Genomic DNA, 7,783 nt, shown 5'->3' with positions numbered 1-7,783 from the left:
CCAAAATTCAGACTCTAACACAGTTTTAAAAGTTCATTTCCGGACAGCCCACACCTTACAAAAATTCTGCTCAAATCTTGCCTTTTACCCTCAACCAAAAGCTTAGCTATGTGACTCCCAAGTTCCAAGCCTCTAAGCTAGGGTCAAGACCAGCACTTAGGTTCATTTCCAACACCTAGAACCCGCCCATAACCTGCTTAAACTCAGCTCCAACATGGCACCATCACAGCACCTCAAACCGAGCCCAACCATCCTCCTTACTCGAATGCGCCCCAACTCCTTCTCACAAGCTAACTTCATAACATCCTAAACGCTACCATGTGAACTACATATCAACCATGGTAGCTCTAAATCACTATCCAAGTACCACAAGCAATCAACACACAAAATTTTCGAGCTCAAGCCACTGACAAGGAGTTTTTGAAATTTTCGAATGGACAAGGCATCAATGCAAAACTGTTTCGAAGCTAGAACACAATCAATCCTCAACAATAATTACAATGTGAACATTTCTCAAACACCTAAAATTCATAAAACCCATAGCCGAAAATCTTCAAGAAAACAGGGTACTCCTAAAATGCATAAAACCCATAGCCGAAAATCTTCAAGAAAACAGGGTACTCGATCGTTTTTTTTAAAAAAACGTAAGGTTTATATATATATAAGTTCAAACACACCACATACACATCTACAAAGTGAGAAAGGAAGCCACATTCTTGCCTAAGCTATAAATCGAATTCAAGAGCTCAATCAAGCTAAAAACCAAAGCAAGGAGAATGGAGTTTCTCGAGATGGAATCCGAGCTTAAAGGGAGAGAAGCAGCTCGTTCATATAATCCTCGTACACGCCTCGCCGGAAAAGAAAGAAGGAGAAGAGATGTGGCGGCGATCCAAGGAGAAAAGGAAGAAGCCGATGCTTGAGCTTGGGGAAGAAGAGATGATATTTGAGTCGGGAGGTGTGTGTGAGTGTTTGAGGCGTGAGTTGAGTGTGTGTTAAGAGTGTAATATGTTGGAGGCTAGGGTTAAATCTAAGTCCAAGTGTGTAAGTATAGGAAAAGTCCTACACATTTTTAAAAAGTGCTATTCAAACTTAGCAACTTAGGACTTTGAATTTAATTGCACTAAATAAAACACAAGCTTGAAAATCCAAAAATTAAACACTTTATATATTCTGATGTCACGACAACGAGTAAAATATTTAAATAACATGCAGATCGATTAAAATATTTTAAACAAGCTAAGCTAATGTGTAAAATATTTTAAATAAATAAAGAAGCGAAAATAAAAAAAATCTTTAAAATGATTTGGAAAATTAAAAAAGATTTAAATAAATAAGCTAGACAATTAAAATAATTTAAAATAACTAATCGCTAAACTTAGGCTTATTTAAAATAAATAAGTTGGACACTCGAAAATATTTAAACAAATAAGCTAAAAAGTTAAAATCATTTAAAAGAATAAACTAAACAATTAATTAAAATCATTTAAATATGCAAGCTTAAAACTTTAAAATATTAAAAGAATTAAATTTCATAATAAAAAATCATTTTGACAAATAATCTTAAACAATTAAAAATATTAATTAAATAGTTAGTACAATAAAATCATTGAATAAATAATAAAAATATTTTATTAGCACATAATTCAAATAAAGAATTTAAATCAATTAAATCTAAAAATAATAATCATAATATTTATTAAATTTAATGCATGCAATTTAGTAGATTAGATTTTAGGTACTACAGACAGATTATCGAGTATAGAGCTGAGCGGCTCTATAATCAGGTATAACAAGGTATAGGCTCAACGTGTATGTGCACATGATATATGAATATAGAAAGCGATAAAATATACATAATGCCACATAATAATGCCAAATAAATGCAACATATAAACATGTATACTCGCTGACAATCTCAGTCAATGTGTACGTACCTCTAGGCTAGTTCGAGTCTAATAGGATCCTAGGTTCCAAGCCTATATTCAAAAGTTCACCGTATCACTACACAAGTTCTATAAGCCTTAACTAAGCTAATAAGTACTCCCAAAACTTAAATAGATTTCCGGACCATACCTTCTTCCGTAGTAAACCCTTTGGAGTCGCTAGTCCCGGATGACTATAACCATACCTTGGTTATTCCAGAACCTCTATAATAACCGATAGGGCCCTCAAGTGTATAACTCACACTATATAACTGAATAAAAAACTCGGGAATTCGTAATTCAAAATGAAATCGAAAGAGCCCTATTTATAGGAAAATTTTCGGTCAAGTTCGGACCCTCCGAACTCGGGTTCGGATCATCCGATCCAGCTCACTGCCTGCATGCAAGACACGTCGAGTTCGGACCATCCGATCGCCACTTCGGGCCCTCCGAAGTGTTCTAATTCCGACACTTGTCAAAATCCATTGCTGAGTAATCCTGCCTGCTTGGCATAAGGGAGTTCGGGCCGTCCGATCCTGGTTCGGACCGTCCGAACGTGCCTTAACTCCGAAGTCAACAAGCCCTTCTTCGGAGCCCCCGGTTGCTGAGTTCGGAACGTCCGAAGTTCTCTTCAGACCTTTCGAACTGGCTCAAATATTGAAAGCCCAATTCTTGATTCTGAAGTCCAGTTAAGCCCTTGAATTGGTTAATTACTAACTCTTAATCATGTTTAACATATCATTATCTTAAAATGAAATTTGGGTTACAACATTCTCCCCACCTTTAGACATTTCGTCCGCGAAATAAAATCTAAAGACAAATTAAGATAACAATATGAAACATCAAACTATGTTTTATTACAACAACTGTAATTACATCTTTACATGGTAATCAAAAGTACAAAGCAAACAACTCAGGATATTCCGCTCGCATACGGCTCTCTGTTTCCGAAATCTCAGCAACCGTCGTCGGACGAGACCAGTTCAGCACTGCCTCTATCTTACTTGGATCAACAGATATTCCTTCACTAGAAATCATATGACCGAGAAACACTACTCGATCAAGCCAGAATTCACATTTGCTCAATTTCGCATACAGCTGCTTCTCTCGTAATGTCTGCAATACAATTCTTAGATGTTGTGCATCACTACAAGAAAAATGCACAAACACAACACTTAAAAAACAACGCTTTTAACGAAAAGGGTTGTCTTTTTTTAAAAGACAACGCTTTTAGTGAAAAGCGTTGTCGTTATATGTTTTTTTATTCATCAAATACAAAGCTTTTTTTAAAAAGCGTTGTGAATACGCGTTTTTTAGGGTCAAAGACAACGCTTTTAAAAGTGTTGTCTATTAGCATTTTTTTCCCATGTATCTCAACACTTTTTAAAAATTGATGTGGAAAAACTATTATTTTTATTTAAAATAAAACATAAAATAAATAATATTCCCTTAACCCAAGATCCCCAAATCCGACCCCTTCTCTCAATTACTTCAACAGATCCGATCTCTTTCTCTTTTTTCTCTCTTTCAATTCAAAATCTGATGTCGATTTTTGCTCAATTCTTCAAACGATTTTTGAAGTGACTCCGACAACCCACCTCGCAACGTTCTCGCTCGGGCTGTCGGGAAGCCCACCTCACATCTGCTGCTACGCTCCCAGTGAGTATCAAAGCTCTTTCGCGGTCTCAAAGGGTGTTTTGCACAAAGGCTGTTGTATCAGAGCTTCCCAATAAAAAATCGTTCCGCAAAGTGGGTGCTGAATCAACGGGCTCCGTTCCTTTTGATCAACTTCTTCATGTTGTTCAAACTTTTGCTGAGACTGGTGCCCAAGTTTATTAGCTTTTTGCCTTACTGTGCAATGTATCGAATACTATGTAGCAAATGGTTATTGATCTGTTTGCTCTCATGCTTTGACAGCAGCTTTAGCGCTCGTATAGCTTAGAAATTGAGTAGAATGAACTTGAATAGTACAGATTCTGAATCTGCATTATGAATAAAACTTGTAGTGCTCTGTGATGTCTTTGATTTTGCACTAGAAACAGGTCATTTGAATTAAAATTTAAAGAGATATGCCCATATTTCTGAAACTGCACTGTATGGAGAATAATGTTTTTCACCTACTGTCATTTCGAAATCTGGTATTGATCAGTGCATATTTTGAGGTTGAAACTCACATAAAACTTGTAGATAATTGTGTTTTCTTTGATTTTCCATCATTTATAACTCATTCGGATGTAAAATGAATTTTATATGAATTTTCTACTGAACTCGCTCCAATCTGCAAAAAACATAATGTCCGAGTTTCAGGTGTGTTCTTGCAGATAGATTTAGGCTTATTAGATGATTTTATTTGGAAAATCTTTATGAAGATGAAATGTAGAAAAATGAGTTAGATTTCATTTCCAATTTATAGAACTATTTTTTAATGAGAAATGAATTAAATATGATTTTTACACTATCGGCTGAGAATTTGGTTTCGACCTTGTTGCATGTACTGTCCGTAGAAGTTAGCTTCTGCAGAAACTTAGACAAAAAATTCAAATAATCATTTTCATCACAATTTTATCCTTTGATATCAGTAGCAACAAATTTTACCTAGGAGAATGAACCTTTCTAAACCTTGATTATGGTTTTTTCTGTAGCTGCCAGAATGCCTCTGGGTAATTGGATACTTGCGCCGCATTGGTGTGTACTTGATATTTGATTTAACGTGTCAGTTAATTTAAGTTTTCATGTTATACTTGTGTTCTCAGCGGTGTTTTGCAGTATTGTGCTATGGGCCTCAGATGGGTTGGATTGGATTTCTGAGAACTAATTCCCCTTTATTTGAATAGTAAACACATATTCACATAGTTGTTTATTTTTGTATTTTGGAATTTTAATTTGCTCTCATTGTAGACATATTTTTTATTACAGAGTAGTGCTTAATGTTTTTCGAAGAACATGAGTACGGCTGTTAAAAATTTTTAGGTGTAATGTCCTATAACTGATATTGTCATTCCTTGCATGTTACAAGGTTCTGGTAAATCTAAACAAATGGTTGGAGGACTGAGTTGCCCATAGCTGTTTTAGGAGGTGGGGTCATTGACAAAATGAAAGATAAGAAACTAAAGGATGTGGCGTGGTAGGGCAAATGTTCTGGTACAGTGTACGTATAAGGGTCTCACTTTTTATGTTCTATGCTGCATTTTCATCAACTTAGTTACTAACTTAATTTCTTTTTTGTAGCTATATTGCTGGAAATGAACAGGAAAGACACTTTTCACCGATAAATGAGGCATGCTCAATGTTAGTACGATAATCCAGTTTTTACATTTTTTTTCTTGTTATCGTTAGATTTTTTTGATTAAATAAACTAAAGAAAGAGTGAGTTATATTTCCCACTGATCCAAATCAACACATTTTTGTGTTTCAGAATCACATTTTTTCTTTTTGGAATTTTTGAGATGGTGTTTCATTAATAATTTGAAAGTTGGTGCTTTTAAGTGTTTTGTAAATTATTCAACTTCATGCAACAGGGAGTACCTATCAGAATTTGAAGTTTGCTATTTTGAGTGAATCCGAAACATATGCATGGTGGGAAATCGAATCGAGGAACCATTAAAATGAGAATAGCTTTCAAGCCAATAATCTTAATCTTTATATGTCATGATCTTTTTTATTCTCTCTTCTTAAAGATTTTTTTCCTCAAGTTTTTTCTTGTAAATTTATAATTCTTGAACAGTTTATATATCTTCTTAAATTTTTTTTTCTCTGTTTGAGAAACCTAAGGCTTCTTGACTTGGGCCACAATTAGTAAATAGAGTTCACATAAAAAAAAAGAAACGAAAGTAGTACATGATCAAGATGCTTCGTTCTAGGAAACGAATGTTACTTTAAAGTTAATTTTTTTTATTTTTATTTTTGCCATTTAGATGTGCTCGAGTGTCCTCTCATATTGTATACATATTTGAATTGGAAATTATATGCCAAATTTGAAACTAATTATAAATTATGGGATGTTAGAAATCTTATTTTCAGAGTGGAGATCATGATTACGCTAGTGGCTTGGACCAGTAATTATAAAGAAGAATGAGCTTATGTGTACAATCTTTGAATTGAAGTCAAACACATTGTAGTAAAGTTTTTGTTCTTTTTTATTTTTCAGGTGAAATGGCGGAGTGGTTGTTGCATCATTATCGATTATATAAAAAATTATGAAAGAACTTGCCAAGGTATGACTTGAAGTCGTTTAATTGTCCCAACCAAATTTGCAGTCGTTTAATTGTTTTTGTTAACTTAATTTACCTTATCATAATTTCACATAATCATTTATACAGTAATTAGGCCAAACAGAAATCCTGCTTGCTTGATTTGACAGAACGTGCCAAGGTATGACTTGAAGCTCATCCATCGTTTTCTGTGTTCTGTATTACGTACATTGGCATAATGGACTTGTAAATATTATTTATGTCATGTTAATCAATTTGCAAAATATCACGAGTTATGACCAGTTCGTACATTTTTTAGTTAACTTAATGCGTTGTACAAATAACATTACATTTTTTCACATACACTGTTACCTTATATTCCCTTGCATCTGTAGTGCCTCCTTTAATTTGATTCAACAATAAAGATCTGGAAAGTGGACATTGGGTGTCTTCTCCACAGATTAAATGGCCACAGGTTTGGCGTTTAGATATATAAAATTTACAAAACCATATGGAACTATGTCTGAATTTTACATAAAACCATAGAAGTGTTTCTCGTGCGTAATGATCCTATAAAACAAGAAAAGGGTTTGACAAACATTATAATCTCTCACATTCAAACCATTACTTTTCTTTTACTAAGTTTGGTGGGATAATTAAGACTTTGAACCTGATGACAAACCCAAAAATAAAACACTTATTACAGAGCTTGACTTCATTGAATAGAGCTAGTGTTTAGTTCTACTCACTATAATGTCCACCAATCCGAATATTGCAGGGATCTTTTTTATTTCGTTGCATTATTTAGCCCAAATGACGAGTATCTGGCCAGTGGATCATTGGATAAATTCTTGCACATATGGTCTGTGAAGAAAGCCAATATGATAAATTTCTATTATCTGGTCAGAATTTCTGTATAAATGCAAGAAAATTATGATGAATAAAAAGGAAAATAAAAAAAAAAATTCTTCCGATTAATATTTTTGAATACATGGCATGTGGAAATTTAGTTTACATGTGATTTTTGTGCTTGGGTATGGAACACTTTTCATTACTTTTATTAACAAGGGTGGATTATTTGGTGTTCTGCATACATCCCAGTCATTGTTACTTTGTTAGTATATCAAATAAATTTGTATTGCCTCTGATTTGATTGTTATTTAATGCATAAAGTAAGGGGGTTGCAATTAGGAATGTAGTTTGTTCAACTATTATAATTTGTTCAACCATTCATTTTTAGCAACTTGTGGCTTGAATTTCGTAATTCGTAGTTCATGTTCTTTGCTGCCAAATATGTGTTTGCTTTTACTTTTCATTTTAATCTATTCATATTTGTTTATGTTTGTTTTTATTTTTAATAGTTTACAGTATGGAGATACAATTTAAATGAAAAGAGATTGTTGCGGCTTTTATGAAAGCTTGGGACGCTAACATGTGCTGAAGGAATGAATCAAAGTTTTTCGAGATTAATCTTATATCTTAAAATCATAAATTTCCATCTTCAACATACAAATAAAGTCTGAGAAATATGAATGAAATTTGTACCAAAACGAAGGTCTCGAAGCGGTGATCGCAGATATATATTTATCTGGAATTTCTGACAACCGGAGCGCAAGTTATCGGAGCTTGAACGGGACAAAAATGGCGTCCAAAGGTTTCAGCCGTGTACTG

At 33.9% G+C, this 7,783-nt stretch overlaps 1 long non-coding RNA gene across 1 annotated transcript; it reads left to right on the top strand.

The window, feature by feature from the left end:
- The first annotated feature begins 5,150 nt into the window (after positions 1 to 5,150).
- On the top strand, positions 5,151 to 7,551 carry LOC140871415 (uncharacterized). The gene is made up of 4 exons (XR_012147706.1): positions 5,151 to 5,210; positions 6,070 to 6,136; positions 6,242 to 6,293; positions 7,481 to 7,551. It is a non-coding gene; the product is annotated as an uncharacterized lncRNA (long non-coding RNA).
- Positions 7,552 to 7,783: the final 232 nt, after the last annotated feature.

The sequence above is a fragment of the Henckelia pumila genome, unplaced genomic scaffold (genome assembly GCF_033568475.1).
Source record: "Henckelia pumila isolate YLH828 unplaced genomic scaffold, ASM3356847v2 CTG_461:::fragment_3, whole genome shotgun sequence".
NCBI lineage: Eukaryota > Viridiplantae > Streptophyta > Magnoliopsida > Lamiales > Gesneriaceae > Henckelia > Henckelia pumila.
This window is presented reverse-complemented; position numbering and strand designations above follow the sequence as displayed.